A 17,559-nucleotide genomic window follows, 5' to 3' on the forward strand; every position below is an offset into this window, starting at 1 on the left:
AGAACTGAGCTGTGTAATCTAGGTGAGGCCTTACTAATTATGTATAAAGCTGCAGTATAATAAGAACATAAGAATTGAGGAACACTGCAGAAGGCCTACTGGCCCATGCAAGGCAGGTCCTTATCAAAACGACCTCTACCCAAAGCTACCCAAGAAATATCTCCCGTACCCAATGACACCAATCAAACCCAGCCCCTCCCACTCATATATTTGTCCAGTCTCTTCTTAAAGCTACCCAAGGTCCTAGCCTCTATCACCCCACTGGGAAGACTGTTCCACGCATCTACAACTCTGTAAAGTAAAAGGACACAAGTGCAACTAATGTGACATTTATTGTAGCAACGTTTCGCTCTCCAGGAGCTTTATCAAGCCATTACAAACAATACATGGACACAGAGGGTATATAAAGGCTCAGATTGAGGTGAATACTAGTGAGGTACCATTTCGATGTTCACTAGTGGTAGTAGTAGTAGTAGTAGTGGTAGTGACAAAAGCAATTAATTCGTACAATTAATGTCCAATTAATTGGACATTTCATGCAGACGTTATTTGGACACCCTTCTTCGTGCTCACAGCTATTGCAACAGACACAACTTCCTACAAGATTGCCTGGCAGAGAAGGTGATCCCTAAGTCTACTCCTGCACAACTCTCCAACTCCAAGCACCCCTTCTCTCCAGCTACCCAAGCTTACTTAACTGAATGTGCCGAAGAACTTTCTAACATCGCTAAGGAAACCTTTGAAACTGCAAGGAATATGAGGGCCAATCTTCAGATTGACCAACACACTGCTGAGCATATTCTCAGCACAGTCACCACAGCTAACCTCCAACAGAAGATCAAACTCAATCGCAAACTTCAGTACCTCTGCACTAACAGTCGGTGGAAGGATATGGGACGCGAATCCCTGATAAACAACTTATCGTCACGCACCTTAACCGACTACGAGAAACAAGCACTGAGTCTGGGACTCAAATTTACCACCAACATACGCAAACCTAACTATCAACTCAATCTTGTTACCAGGAACCATAGACACAGTGACAGCAACTTCCAGAAGGGTTATATACAGGGCCTTCTCACTGCAGCTTTATGTGAACCTTCTTCTTCTAATCTTCCTAGAAGATACATCACTGCCCTTAAGGACCTCGCCAACGACCCCAACATTATCGTCACCACCGCCGACAAAGGAGGTGGAGTCGTCATACTCAACACCAGTGACTACAACACTAAAAAGATGGACCTTTTGAATGATCAATCTACATACGAACCTATCAGCACTCAACAGTGGGAGACGCTCACCAAAGACTTTCTATACAAAAGCAGACAAATACTCAAACGCACTAGAGAAGGGAAGAAACTTCTGTACTTGTTACCAAGCAACCCTAAACCAGCACACATGTATGGTTTACCCAAGACCCATAAACACAATATTCCTCTCAGACCAATCACGTCAGGAATAGGCAGTGCTCCACACAAACTAGCCGGAGTTCTTGCCAAACATCTTTCCTGCCTTCTGGGGACCATCAGCCCCGCTCATCTTAAACACTCAGGCGACCTTCTCAACCGCATCCGTAACCTCTCCATCCGTAACAAGAAACTAAGCAGTTTGGATGTGACTTCCCTCTTCACAAAAGTACCTACCAAAAAAGCCATCGAGGTTCTACGACGTAAAGTCAACCAGGACCTTAATCTTCCTTTACCTCCCGGAGATTTTGTTGACTTGATTGAACTCTGTGTTAACTTCAACTGTTTTTCCTTCAATAACAAGCTCTACAAACAAACCTACGGCATGGGAATGGGGTCCCCAATAAGTGCCGTCCTAGCCAACTTATACATGGAACACCTAGAGTCTGAACACTTCGCCAACATCATCCCTTCAAGCGTCACTTGGTTACGTTACGTGGACGATGTCCTCGTAATAACTCCAAAACGTTTTGATGTACGGGATCTTCAGGCAAGGCTCAACGCAGTTGAACCAGCGATTCAGTTTACACTAGAAGAAGAGTCCAATGACAAGCTACCTTTCCTCAACGTCCTCATTCACAAAGTAGACAACAACCTAAGATTTCAAGTTTATCGGAAACCCACCAATAAAAATGATCTCACACACTTCTATTCCAGTCAAGATACCAAGACCAAAAGAGGCATCATCATCGGGTTTTTCCTAAGAGCATACCGAATTTGTAGTCCTGAGTTTCTTGACGAGGAATGTACTTACATTCACCAAACATTCACTGAGTTACAATTTCCTTCTTTTTTCATCAAAGACTGCAAGAAAAGAGCTCTTCAGATCATCAATTCTCCACGCATCAACACCGCTCCCAACAAAGTTATAATTCTTCCCAACAGCCAGGTTGCACTAAACGTCTCAAAAGTACTTTCACAAGCTAACACCAGAGTCGCCATCGCTTCTACCACTTCAATAAAGGATCTAACCAGGACAAAACCCAAGCACCACGAACCAGTCAATGCAGGAGTTTACACTATACCCTGTGGAGGCTGTGACAAGATCTACGTAGGTGAAACAGCAAGAAACCTCGACACCCGCCTCAATGAACACATATACGCATGTAGGAACGACAACTTAAACAACGCCTGTGTACAACACCGAAATTCCACCAATCATCTTATGAAATTCAGAGACGCCCAATTAGTGATAAAAGAAACTAATTTCCGCACACGCAAGTGCCTTGAATCAGCACTGATCGCTGTTTCGAATACAATTAAACAAAACAACGGCAGCTTCACCATCTCCGAAGTCTTAGCAAGAATCCTCCTGAAAACAGTAAACCCTGCCATCACATAGTCTCTCCTGTTATACTACACAAAGCACAGAGAGTGAACACTGAAACAACCTGCCTCATTCCAGTTTATATTTGTCCAACCTATTTTTATGTTACCCAAGTAATAGCTTTTATATCCTTTTACTCATGTACGAATTAATTGCTTTTGTCACTACCACTACTACTACTACTACTACTACTACCACTAGTGAACATCGAAATGGTACCTCACTAGTATTCACCTCAATCTGAGCCTTTATATACCCTCTGTGTCCATGTATTGTTTGTAATGGCTTGATAAAGCTCCTGGAGAGCGAAACGTTGCTACAATAAATGTCACATTAGTTGCACTTGTGTCCTTTTACTTTACATATTGTCGGTAATTCTACCAACTTTATTACAATCTACAACTCTGTTAGAAAACCAGTACTTACCTATGTCCTTTCTGAATCTAAATTTATCCAACTTAAATCCATTATTTCTGGATCTTACCTGGTTCGACACCCTCAGTACTTTATTAATATCTCTGTACTTTATTAATATCTCCTCTGGACTTCTGTTGCTTACACTTCTTGATATAAATCCCAATAATCTATTTGCCTTATTACGTACACTTAGGCATTGCTGTCTTGGTTTAAGGTTGCTGCTTACCATAACCCCCAAGTCCTTTTTGCAATCTGTACGGCTAAGTTCTACATTATTTAACTTGTAAGTGCTAGGGTTATGGACACTCCAGAGCTTCAGAACCTTGCATTTATCTACATTGAACTGCATCTGACCAAGAATAGAGTTTGTCTAAATCCTCCTGGAGTTCCCTAACATCTACGCATGAATCAATTATCCTACCTATCTTTGTGTCAGTAGCGAATTTGCTCATTTCACTAGTAATTCCCTCATCAAGGTCATTGATATATAATATAAGCAACAACGGGCCTAAGACTGATCCCTGTGGTACGCCACTTGTTACAGATCCCCACACAGATTTAACCCCATTTGAGCATACTCTCTGCTTCCTATTAGTGAGCCATGACTCGATCCATGACAGCACTTTTCCCCCAATGCCATGAGCTGCCACTTTCTTTAACAGTCTATGGTGCGGTACTCTATCAAAAGCCTTACTAAAATCTAAATAAACAATATCGAATTCTTTACCATGATCAACGGCCTCGAAAGCTTTACTGAAATAGGTCAATAAATTAGTTAGGCAGTAATGGCCCCTTGTGAATCCATGCTGAGTATCATTAATCAAGCTATGCTTATCCAGATGGCTTCTTATATTATCAGCTATAATTGACTCTAATAATTTGCCTACAATTGAAGTCAGGCTTATTGGGCAGTAATTTGACGGTAACGACTTGTTCCCTGCTTTAAAAATAGGAATTACATTAGCCATCTTCCACAAATCAGACACTACACCTGTTTGAAGAGAAATATTAAAAATGTTAGTCACTGGTTCACAAAGTTCCATTTTACACTCTTCAAGAATCCTGGAAAAAAGCTCATCATGGCCCGGGGACTTATTTTGCTTCAGTCGGTCTATCTGTTTGATAACCATTTCGCTAGTGACTTATGATATTGCATAATTTGTCATCTTCAAGCCCACTATAAAAATTTATAACTGGGATATTGTTAGTGTCCTCCTGAGTGAAAATTGAGAGAAAATAATTATTAAGAATAGAGCACATTTCATTCTCCTTGTCAGTAAGATGCCCCGAGTTATTTTTGTAAACCTGGAAAAAACTTCTTGGGTTAGTTTTCGAATCCCTAGCAATTTTAATTTCATAGTCCCATTTAGCTTTTCTTATCCCCTTTTTAATGTCCCTCTTAATGTCAATATAATAATTCATAAGATGACCCTCACCTCTTTTGGTGTGCCTATAAATTCCTTTTTTCTGTTTTAAAAGATATTTGAACCTATTATTCATCCATTTTGGGTTATTTCTATTTGATCTAATTTCTTTATATGGGATAAATGTTCTTTGGGCAGCATGTATAGTGTTTAGAAAACTGTCATATTGATAGCTCTCTTCGTTACCCCAGTCAATAGATGATAAGTGTTCTCTAAGCCCATTGTAATCTGCTAAGCGAAAATCTGTGGTTGCTAGCACCAAGTTCCTCTGAAATTTCTAAATTATTGACAAGTGATTCCTTGTTTGCCAAAACCAAGTCAAGCAGGTTATTACCCCTTGAAGGCTCTGTCACAAACTGCTTCAAAAAGCAATCCTGAACTACTTCTAAAAAGTCATTAGATTCCAAATTCCCTGTCAAAAAATTCCAGTCAATCTGACTAAAGTTAAAGTCTCCTAGAATAACAATGTTATCGTGCCTTGTGGCCTTAACAATTTCCTCCCACAGTAATCTTCCTTGGTCTCTATCCAAGTTTAGGGGACGGTATATCACTCCTAAAATAAATTTTTCGTGCCCTTCTGAAAATTCTACCCAAACTGACTCAGTATGTGTTTCGGACTTTATACCAGCTTTTATGCAACAATTTAAACGATCTCGGACATAGAGTGCCACCCCACCCCCCTTTCCGATATTTCTGTCTACTTGGAACAATTTAAAACTCTGAATGTGACATTCAGCAGGCATGTCCCTATTTTTCATATTAAACCACGTCTCAGTTATGGCAAAAACATCAGTGTTACCCGCACTTGTAACTAATCTCAATTCATCCATCTTATTTCTCGCACTACAACTGTTAGTATAATATATTTTCAGAAACCCTCCCTCCCATTTTTTTCTTCCTGCTGATTTCTCTTCCTCCACTATGCCTGTTACTCTCCTTATCACCTAATTCCACTGGCTTTCCTATGTTCACCAATAACTCTTCCTCAGTCTTCCTATAACTGGTTTCCTTAAAACTCACACTACCGCTACACTCAGAATACATTGATTTTCCACGAAAACCCGTACCACTATCTTTTTCTAGTTTAAAGACCTAACAGCTCCCTCCACTGCGTTGGCCAGTGCTCCCACCCCAAACCTAGATAAGTGAACCCCATCCCTGGCATACATGTCATTTCTGCCATAGAAGAGGTCCCAGTTGTCTATGAATGTTACTGCATTTTCCTTACAGTGTTTGTCCAGCCAGTAATTGACACCAATTGCCCTGGACAACCATTCATTTCCAACTCCTTTCCCAGGCAAAATGCCACATATCACAGGGTTCCCACCCTTCTTCCTAATTATCTCTATTGCTGTCCTATACTTACTAATCAGGTCTTCACTCCTACGTCTGCCAACATCATTGCCTCCCGCACTGAGGCAGATAATAGGATTACTCCCATTACCTTTCATGATGTTGTCCAGACGGCTAACAATATCCCCCATGTAATAAAGTTGGTAGAATTACTGACAATATGTAAAGTAAAAGGACACAAGTGCAACTAATGTGACATTTTTATTGTGGCAACGTTTCGCTCTCCAGGAGCTTTGTCAAGCCGTTATGGCTTGACGAAGCTCCTGGAGAGCGAAACGTTTCCTCAATAAAAATGTCACATTAGTTGCATTTGTGTCCTTTTAATATCCCCCATCCCAGCCCCAGGAAAACATATCCTCTGCTTCCTCTTCCTGTCCCTAAGACAAAATGCTTTATCCATAAATTTCACTTGACTATCTCCAACTAAAACAATGTTCTTACCTTCACTGGTGGAGTTCATAGTGACATTTTCGATGGTCTTCGTTGGGGTTTCAAGGGATGTCGACTCATCCTCCTCTGCCAATGATTCCTTGGTACTCATTGTGATGTTTCCAGTTGACAACACACATTCATCTGGTAACACCGAAAATGGGTTGGAAGTCTGCACAGCAGTCTTCTGGCTCTTCGTTGTTTCCGCCACTCCAACAGTCTTCTTGATTTTCAGCTTCGTTCCATGTTGGCTGGCCACTGACCAGGTTCCTCTCTTGACCTGAGGACTCACAACAGGAGGATTACTTCGAATCCTCTTGTTTTCCTCTGTCAGCTGCCGTATCTCAAACTTAGCAACCCTAAGCTCCTCTTTTAGCTGCTGGGAGAGTTGCTCAAGAGAGGACATCTTGTGCAAATTCACGGAGAACACACTGGACAGATCTTCACAGAGCTAAGTACAGGTCACCACTGAGGAAATGTTTCGCCACACAGTGGCTTCATCAGTCCATACAAAGGAGAAACGTGAAGAACAGGAGGAGAATGAGGTAATCATTCCCTCAACCTTGAGTCGATGTGGTCAGTCCATCAATCTTGAATAGAATACAGCATATCTGCAGAGAAGTAGCTTAAATACCGTAGGCAGGAGAGATGCAGCAGTAGGTGGTGTCACATTTGTGCCTGATGAAGCCACTGTGTGGCAGAATGTTTCCTCATTTAAGATACCCAAGAGTTGCACATGTGTCTAATTTATCAACATGTCGGTTCTCTGAACCATTCATCTACAATCCTGTCAGACACTACAACTTCTTGGGATCTTAATACTTGGGAATTCTTCGCTTGCCTAACCCTTGGGCACGACCTACTTCCACATGGAACAAATGTGACACCACCTACAACTGCTGCACCTCTCCTGCCTACAGTATTTAAGCTACTTCCCCACAGATATGCTGTATTCTATTCAAAATTGATGGACTGACCACATCGACTCAAGGCTGAGGGACTGATTACCTCATTCTCCTCCTGTTCTTCACGTTTCTCCTTTGTATGGACTCATGAAGCCACTGTGTGGCGAAACGTTTCCTCAATAAAGATACCCAAGAGTCGCACATGTGTCTAATTTATCAACGTGTCGGTTATCTGAACCATTCATCTAAAATTGCTGTCTTGGTTTAAGGTTGCTGCTTATCATAACCCGAAAGTCCTTTTCACAATCTGTATGGCTAAGTTCTATATTATTTAGCTTATAAGTCCTAGGGTTGTGGACACTCCCGAGCTTCAGAACCTTACATTTATCTATACTGAACTGCATCTGCCACTTTTCTGACCAGGTATTGAGTTTGTCTAAATCCTCCTGAAGTTGTGATGAATGGTTTGAAAAACCGACAAGTTGAAGATTAAGACACTTATGCAACATGTGGGAATCTATATTCAATAGACGTTTCGCCATACAGTGGCTTCATCAGTCCAATACAAAGCAGAAAGATGTAAGGAGAGGAGGAGTTTGAGGTAATCAGTTCCTCAGCCTGGAGTCGATGTGTTCAGTCTTGTAGAATGTACAGCATAGGGTCGTTGGCGTGGCTTATATACTGTAGTCAGGTGAGGTGAAGCAGGAGGAGGCGGGGTCATAGTGGTACCATCCACTAGTCAAAGTAGGTCTTCATCCAAAGGTTGGACAAGTGTTGAAGATGTTGTGCAAGAATGATATATAATACCGACAAGATGAAATTAAAACACATGTGCAGCATCTGGGTATCTTTATTGTAGACGTTTCGCCATCCAGTGGCTTTATCAATACAAATTCTAGGACATAACTTGAAGACAGTAGGACTATATACAGAAGATGAGGTAATCAGTCCCTCAACCTAGGAGTTGGTGCGAAGAGCACTATAGTGCTCTTAATAGTCATTTTACGCTGAATGTTTTCTAACGAATTTATGTCCATTCTGTAATATGGAGACCAGAACTGAGCTGCATAATCTAGGTGAGGCCTTACTAATGATGTATAAAGTTGAAGTATAACCTCTGGACTTCTGTTGCTTACACTTCTTGATATAAATCCCAGCAATCTATTTGCCTTATTATGCACACTAATGCACTGCTGTCTTGGTTTGAGATTGCTGCTTACCATAACCCCCAAATCCTTTTCGCATTCTATATGGCTAAGTTCAACATTATTAAGCTGGTAGGTGCTAGGATTATGGACATTTCTGAGCTTTAGAACTTTACATTTATCTACATTGAACTGTATCTGCCACTTTTCTGACCACGAATTAAGTTTGTCTAAATCCTCCTGACGTTGTGAGACATCAACATCTGAATCGATTATCCTACCTATCTTTGTGTCATCAGCAAATTTGCTTGTGTCACTAGTAATTCCCTCATCAAGGTCGTTTATATATATTATAAACAACAGTGGGCCTAAAACTGATCCCTGCGGAACGCCACTTGTTACAGATCCCCACTCAGATTTAACCCCATTTATGCACACTCTCTGCTTCCTGTTAGTGGGCCATGACTCGATCCATGACAGCACTTTTCCCCCGATGCCATGAGCAGCCACTTTCTTCACCAATCTCTGATGTGGTACTCTATCAAAAGCCTTACTAAAATCTAAATAAGCAATATCGAATTCTTTATCCTGATCAACTGCCTCAAAAGCTTTGCTGAAGAAGGTTAATAAATTAGTTAGGCAGCAACGGCCTCTGGTGAAACCATGTTGAGTATCATTAATCAAATTATGCCTATCGAGATGGCTTCTTATATTATCAGCTATAATTGACTCTAGTAATTTACCTACAATTGAGGTTTTAACCCCATTTATGGACACCCTCTGTTTGCTGTCTGTGAGCCATGACTCGATGCATGACAGCACTTTTTCCTTAATGCCATGAGCTGCCACTTTCTTTAACAGTCTTTGGTGCAGAACTCTATCAAAAGCCTTACTAAAATCTAGGTAAATAATATCAGATTCTTTATCATGATCAACAGCCTCAAAAGCTTTACTGAAGAAAGTTAATAAATTGGTTAGACAAGAACGGTCTTTCGTGAATCCATGCTGAGTATCATTAATCAATAACCATACTAGTTATACAAGAATGTTATACAATACAGACAAGATGAAATTAAGACACATGTGCAACATCTGGGTATCTTTATTGTAGACGTTTCGCCATCTAGTGGCTTTATCAATACAAATTCCAGGACATATACTGAAGACGAGGTAATCAGTCCCTCAACCTTGGAGTTGGTGTGAAGAGCACATTAGTTGTGGAGATTCTGAAGCAGAAGCAAGGAGCCTAGCATTTTTATACTAACGTCAGGTGGAAAGGGGACATTTAGCAGGCGAAGGTATAGTCACTGGTAGGCGGGATTCCCCAGTGGAAGTAGGTCCTACCCAAAGAGACGGGTTAGTTGTAGTAGTAGTTGTCATAGTCGTGAAGGTTATGTACATGCCCTCAGAATCATGATTCAATGATGTTGCAGTGTCTGACAAGTTGTACAAGACTCAAGAAATCGTAATGACATGATTGCAAACAAACCATACCACGGGCGGGAATAGAACCCGCGATCAAAGAGTCTCAAAACTTCAGACCGTCACGTTAGCCACTGGACCAGCTAGCCACAATAAGATTCGTCCAACTAGGTATATTTCTACACCATAGGAAGGTTGGCATAGGCACCACTGTGACCACAAATGCAAGTTTTTACAGTCGAATCTCCAGCTAGCATGGCCATGACGAACTCTAGCTCAAGTCCCCTCAAAGCCATCAACATGACTCACGAAATCGTAATGACACAATTGCAAAGAAACCATACCGCAGGCGGGGATAGAACCCGCGATCAGAGAGTCTCAAAACTCCAGACCGCCACGTTAGCCACTGGACCAGCTAGCCACAATAAGATTCGTCCAACTAGGTATATTTCTACACCATAGGAAGGTTGGCATAGGCACCACCAAGCAATAAGCTTTAATCATCCTATTTACTTACGTGCAAGTCCCACTCAAATCCAACCCCTCTCACTCATGTATTTATCCAACCTAAATTTGAAACTACCCAAGCTACCTTGGGTAGCTTAACAAGAGATTGGACAAATATATGAGTGGGAGGGGATGGGTATGATTAGTTTCATGGGTACATAATAACATTAGAAAGGAGGAATGCTGCAGTAGGTCTGTTGGCCCAAACTAGGCTGGTCCTTCAAAGGTCCAACCCACTAACAGAATAAACGTACCCAAGCAATAAGCGTTGGCAATTCTATTTACTCATCTTGACTGTGTGCTAATGGAGTTACAGGAAACTGACATCGAAGAAATGCTGAACACAGACAGTATTCACCTATTTGTACTCACCTATTTGTGGTTGCAGGGGTCGAGTCATAGCTCCTGGCCCCGCCTCTTCACTGATTGCTACTAGGTCCTCTCTCTCCCTGCTCCATGAGCTTTATCATACCTCGCCTTAAAACTATGTATGGTTCCTGCCTCCACTATGTCACTTTCTAGGCTATTCCACGGCCTGACTACTCTATGAGTGAAGAAATACTTCCTAACATCCCTTTGATTCATCTGAGTCTTCAACTTCCAATTGTGACCTCTTGTTTCTGTGTCCCATCTCTGGAACATCCCGTCTTTGTCCACCTTGTCTATTCCGTGCAGTATTTTATTTGTCGTTATCATGTCTCCCCTGACCCTCCTGTCCTCCAGTGTCATCAGGCCGATTTCCTTCAACCTTTCTTCGTAGGACAATCCCCTTAGCTCTGGGACTAGTCTTGTTGCAAAACTTTGCACTTTCTCTAATTTCTTGACGTGCTTGACCAGGTGTGGATTCCAAACTGGTGCTGCATACTCCAGTATGGGCCTGACGTAAATGGTATACTGAGTCTTGAACGATTTCTTCCTGAGGTATTGGAATGCTATCCGTAGGTTTGCCAGACGCCCATATGCTGCAGCAGTTATCTGATTGATGTGCGGCTCGGTGTTATACTTACCCCCAGATCTTTTTCCTTGAGCGAGGTTTGCAGTCTTTGGCTATCTAGACTATATTGTGTCTGCGGTCTTCTTTGCCCTTCCCCAGTCTTCATGACTTTGCATTTGGCAGGGTTAAACTCAAGGAGCCAGTTGCTGGACCAGGCTTGTAGCCTGTCCAGGTCTCTTTGTAGTCCTGCCTGATCCTCGTCCGATTTGATTCCTCTCATTAACTTCACATCATCTGCAAACAAGGACACTTCTGAGTCTATCCCTTCCGTTATGTCATTCATATATACCAAAAACAGCACAGGTCCTAGGACTGACCCCTGTGGAACCCCGCTTGTCACAGGCGCCCACTCTGACACCTCATCATGTACCATGACTCGTTGTTGCCTCCCTGTCAGGTATTGTCTGATCCATTGCAGTGCCTTCCTGTTATGTGTGCCTGATCCTCTAGCTTTTGCAGTAACCTCTTGTGAGGAACTTTGTCGAAGGCCTTCTTGCAGTCCAAACAAATGCAGTCAATCCACCCCTCTCTCTCTTGTCTTACTTCTGTCACCTTGTCATAAAACTCCAGTAGGTTTGTGACACAGCATTTTCATTCCCTGAAACTCTGCTGGTTGTCAATTATACACTTGTTTCTTTCCAGGTGCTCCACCACTCTCCTCCTGATGATCTTCTCCATGACTTTGCATACTATACACGTTAGTGATACAGGTCTGTAGTTTAGTGCCTGATGTCTGTCTCCCTTTTTAAAAATTGGGACTATATTTGCCATCTTCCATAACTCAGGGAGTTGCCCAGTTTCAATGGATGCGTTGAAGATCTTTGTTAATGACACACACAGCATCTCTGCTCCCTCTCTAAGGACCTACGGAGAGATGTTGACTGGTCTCACCGCCTTTGAGGTGTCAAGTTCACATAGCAGCTTCTTTACCTCCTCCTTGGTTATGTGTACCTCATCCAGTACTTGTTGGTGTACCCCCCTGTTCTGATTTCCTGGAGTCCTACTGGTTTCCACTGTAAATACTTCTTTAAACCTCATGTTGAGCTCCTCACATACCTCTCGGTCGTTTCTTGTGAGCTCCCCATCACCCTTCCTCAGTCTGATTACCTGGTCCTTGACTGTTGTTTTCCTCCTGATGTGGCTATATAACAGCTTCGGGTCTGACTTGACTTTCGATGCTATGTCATTTTCATTTTGTCACTGAGTCTCCCTTCTTGTCTGTGCATATTCATTTCTGGCTCTTCGGCTAATCTCTTTATTTTCCTGAGTTCTCTGTCTTCTGTACCTTTTCCATTCTCTAGTACACCTAGTTTTTGCCTCCCTACACCTTTGGGTGAACCAAGGACTCGTTCTGTTCTTCCCATTATTTCTGTTTCCCTTGGGAACAAACCTCTCCTCTTCCTCCTTGTATTTTGTTGCCACGTAGTCCATCATTTCTTGTACTGGTTTTCCTGTCAGTTCCCTCTCTCACTGAATGTCTTGCAGGAAGTTCCTCATGCCTGAGTAGTTCCCCCTTTTGTAGTTTGGTTTTTCCCATCCTATTCCTGCTACTCTCTCCACTTGAAGCTCAACTATGTAGTCAAAGCACAGAACCACATGATCACTAGCTCCTAGGGGCCTTTCATACATGATATCCTCGATGTCTGAACTACTCAATGTGAATACAAGGTCCAGTCTTGCTGGATCATCCTCACCTCTCTCTCTGGTAGTGTCTCTAACATGTTGGTGCATGAGGTTTTCCAGCACCACATCCATCATCTTGGCTCTCCATGTTTTGGGACCCCCATGGGGCTCCAGGTTTTCCCAGTCAATCTCCTTGTGATTGAAATCGCCCATAACTAGTAACTTAGCTCCTCCCATGTGTGCTCTTCTGGCCACTTAGGCTAGTGTGTCGACCATTGCTCTGTTGCTCTCATCGTATTCTTCTCTTGGCCTCCTGCAGTTCTGTGGTGGGTTGTACATTACTACAATTGTCACCTTATGTCCCTCAGACTGGATTGTTCCTACTAAGTAGTCCCTTTCGCCGGTGCCATCCATTCCTTCCATTTTCTCAAAACCCCACTTGTTTTAAATGAGCAGTGCAACTCCTCCCCCTCTCCTCCCTCAGTCTTTCCTGAGGATTTGATATCCGGGTGGAAAGACTGCATCTGTTATTATTCTGGTGAGTTTTGTTTCTGTGAGTGCTATTATATCTGGGGATGTTTCCTTGATTCTTTCATGCCACTCCTCACACTTATTTGTTATTCCATCTGCATTTATATACCACACCTTCAACTTCTTTTCTAAGACTGTGGTCTAGGGGGTATATTGGGGTTGGGGAACTATGGGTGGTTGCTGTGGGGGTGGAGTTTGTAATGCAGTGGATGGGGGCATTGTGTATGGCATGGGTGTTTTGGTTTAGACTGTTTGGTTGCACTGGGGTTGACCTGGTTGGGGTGTTTCTATAGGAAGTTGTGAGGGAGGCTGTATTTGATCTTCTTCCTAGGTCTGGGATCTCCTGTCTGTCTCCTCCATCCCCTCTCTTTCCGTTGTGCATTCCTTGAGTGATGGTAAAATTAGATCAATTGTGATATATAAATAAGCTGTAGAGTTGATATTAGCATCATATTGAAGTATTTTGTTGTGCCTTCTAAGAGAAGGAATTCCGCTGGAACGGATTAATGCTATTTCAGTTAATTTAGATGAGGAAAATTGCCTCAGCATATGAACAAATCGTGTACGAATGACGTCAGGGAATGGGTTAAATTCATAAGTCGAGGTTCCACTGTACAGTGCCTGCACACTGAATGAAAGGTGGAGGTGGGAAGTACAGTGCCTACACCCTGAATGAGAGGTGGAGGTGGGAAGTACAGTGCCTACACTCTAAATGAGGGGTGGAGGTGGGAAGTACAGTGCCTGCACACTGAATGAGAGGTGAAGGTGGGAAGTACAGTGCTGCCTGCACTCTGAATGAGAGGTGGAGGTGGGAAGTACAGTGCCTGCACTCTGAATGAAGGGTGGAGGTGGGAAGTACAGTGCCTGCACTCTGAATGAGGGGTGCAGGTAGGAAGTACAGTGCCTGCACTCTGAATGAGGGGTGGAGGTGGGAAGTACAGTGCCTGCACTCTGAATGAGAGGTGGAGGTGGGAAGTACAGTGCCTGCACTCTGAACGAGGGTGGAGGTGGGAAGTACAGTGCCTGCACTCTGAATGACGGGTGGAGGTGGGAAGTACAGTGCCTGCACTCTGAATGAGGGGTGCAGGTAGGAAGTACAGTGCCTGCACTCTGAATGAGGGGTGGAAGTGGGAAGTACAGTGCCTGCACTCTGAATGAGAGGTGGAGGTGGGAAGTACAGTGCCTGCACTCTGAATGAGAGGTGGAGGTGGGAAGTACAGTGCCTGCACTCTGAACGAGGGTGGAGGTGGGAAGTACAGTGCCTGCACTCTGAATGACGGGTGGAGGTGGGAAGTACAGTGCCTGCACTCTGAATGAGGGGTGCAGGTAGGAAGTACAGTGCCTGCACTCTGAATGAGGGGTGGAAGTGGGAAGTACAGTGCCTGCACTCTGAATGAGAGGTGGAGGTGGGAAGTAGAGTGCCTGCACTCTGAATGAGGGGTGGAAGTGGGAAGTACAGTGCCTGCACTCTGAATGAGGGATGGAGGTGGGAAGTACAGTGCCTGCACTCTGAATGAGGGGTGCAGGTAGGAAGTACAGTGCCTGCACTCTGAATGAGGGATGGAGGTGGGAAGTACAGTGCCTGCACTCTGAATGAGGGGTGCAGGTAGGAAGTACAGTGCCTGCACTCTGAATGAGGGGTGGAAGTGGGAAGTACAGTGCCTGCACTCTGAATGAGGGATGGAGGTGGGAAGTACAGTGCCTGCACTCTGAATGAGGGGTGGAGGTGGGAAGTACAGTGTCTGCACTCTGAATGAGGGGTGGAGGTGGGAAGTACAGTGCCTGCACTCTGAATGAGGGCTGGAGGTGGGAAGTACACTGTCTGCACTCTGAATCAGGGGTGGTGGTGGGAGGTACAGTGTCTGCACTCTGAATCAAAGGTGGAAGTGGGAAGTACAGTGTCTGCACTTTGAATGAGGGGTGGAGGTGGGAAGTACAGTGTCTGAACTCTGAATCGGGGGTAGTGGTGGGAGGTACAGTGTCTACACTCTGAATCAGGGGTGTTAGTGGGATGTACAGTGTCTGCACTCAGAAGGAGGGATGAAGGTGGGAAGTTCAGTTCCTGCATTCTGAAGAAGGGGTGGAGGTGGGAAGTACAGTACCTGCACTGTGAAGGAGGGATGGAAGTGAGAAGTACAGTGCCTGCACTCTGAAGGAGTGCGGGAAGTGTGAAGTGCAGTACCTACACTCTGAAGGAGGGGTGGTGGTGGGAACTACAGTATCTGCTCGCTGAATGAGGCGTGGAAGTGGGAAATACAGTGCCTGCACTCTGAAGAGGGTTGTGGTGTGAAGTACAGTGTCTGCACTCTGAATGAGGGGTGGAGGTGGGAAGTACAGTGTCTGCACTCTGAAGGAGGGGTGGAGGTGAAAGAACAGTGTCTGCACTCCGAATGAGGGGTGGAGGTGGGAAGTACAGTGTCTGCACTCTGAATGAGGGGTGGATGTGGGAAGTACAGTTCCTGAGCTCTGAAGGAGGGGTTGTGTTTGGAAGTACAGTGTCTGCACTCTGAATGAGAGGTGTTGGTGGGAATTACAGTGCCTGCACTCTGAAGGGTGGAGGTGGGAAGTACAGTGTCTGCACTCTGAACTATGGTTGGAGGTGTGAAGTACAGTGTTTGCACTCTAAATGAGGGGTGGAGGTGGGAATTACAGTGTCTGCACTCTGAATGAGAGGTGGAAGTGGGAAGTACAGTGTCTGCACTCTGAATGAGGGGTGGAGGTGATGAGTACTGTGCCTGTACTCTGATTGAGGGGAGAAAGTGGGAAGTACAGTGTCTGCACTCTGAATCAGGGGAGGAGGTGGGAAGTACAGTGTCTTCACTCTGAATCAGGGATGGTGGTGGTAGGTACAGTGTCTGCACTCTGAATGAGGGTAGGAGGTGGGAAGTACCGAGTGCACACTCTGAATCACGGGTGGAGGTGGGAAGTACATTGTCTGCACTTTGAATCAGGGTTGGAGGTGGGAAGTACAGTGTCTGCACTCTGAATGAGGGGAGGAGGTGGGAAGTACAGTGTCTGCACTTTGAATGAGGGGTGGAGGTGGGAAGTACAGTGTCTGCACTCTGAATCAGGGGTGGAGGTGGGAGGTACAGTGTCTTCACTCTGAACGAGGAGTGGTGGTGGGAGGTACAGTGTCTGCACTCTGATGGAGGGATGCAGGTGGGAAGTGCAGTGTCTGCACTCTGAATGAGGGGAGGAGGTGGGAAGTACAGTGTCTGCACTCTGAATCAGGGGTGGAGACGGGAGGTACAGTGTCTCCACTCTGAATCAAGGGTGGTGGTGTGAGGTACAGTGTATGCACTCTCAAGGAGGGATGAAGGCGGGAATTACAGTATCTGCTCTCTGAAGGAGGGCTGGAGGTGGGAAGTACAGTGCCTGCACTATGAAGGAAGGATGAAAGTGGGAATTACAGTACCTGCTCTCTGAAGGAGGGATGGAGGTGGGAAGTACAGTGCCTGCAGTCTGAAGGATGGGTGGAGTTGGGAAGTACAGTACCTGCACTGTGACAGAGGGCTGGAGGTTGGAATTACAGTACCTGCACTCTGAAGGAGAGGTGGAGGTAGGAAGTACAGTGCCTGAACTCTGAAGGAGAGGTGGAGGTAGTAAGTACAGTGCCTGCACTCTGTAGGAGTGCGGGAGGTGGGAAGTACAGCACCCTCACTCTGAAGGATGGGTGGTGGTGAGAACTACAGTATCTGCACTCTGAAGGAGGGGTGGAGGTGGGAAGTACAGTGCCTGCACTCTGAAGGAGGGGTAGAGGAAGGAAGTACAGTATGTGCACTCTGAACGAGTGGAGATGGGAAGTACAGTGAATGCATCCAGAAGGAGAGGTGGAGATGGGAAGTACAGTTCCTGCACTCTCAAGAATGGGTTGAGGTGGGAAGTACAGTGCCTGCTCTCTGAAGGAGGGGTTGTGGTAGGAGGTAGAGTGCATCCATATTGAAGGAGGGGTGGTGGTGGGAGGTACAGTGTCTGCACTCCGAAGGAGGGGAGGTGGTGGGAAGTACAGTGCCTGC

The 17,559-nt window shown here is 44.6% G+C and overlaps 2 protein-coding genes across 3 annotated transcripts in view; both read left to right on the top strand.

The window, feature by feature from the left end:
• Positions 1-17,559, top strand: part of LOC128688223 (uncharacterized) — a 598,240-nt gene that overhangs the window by 207,616 nt on the left and 373,065 nt on the right. The window lies entirely within an intron of this gene.
• Positions 1-17,559, top strand: part of LOC128688225 (transcription initiation factor IIA subunit 1) — a 262,849-nt gene that overhangs the window by 42,004 nt on the left and 203,286 nt on the right. The window lies entirely within an intron of this gene.

Source organism: Cherax quadricarinatus, chromosome 19, assembly GCF_038502225.1.
Source record: "Cherax quadricarinatus isolate ZL_2023a chromosome 19, ASM3850222v1, whole genome shotgun sequence".
Classification (NCBI taxonomy): Eukaryota; Metazoa; Arthropoda; class Malacostraca; order Decapoda; family Parastacidae; genus Cherax; species Cherax quadricarinatus.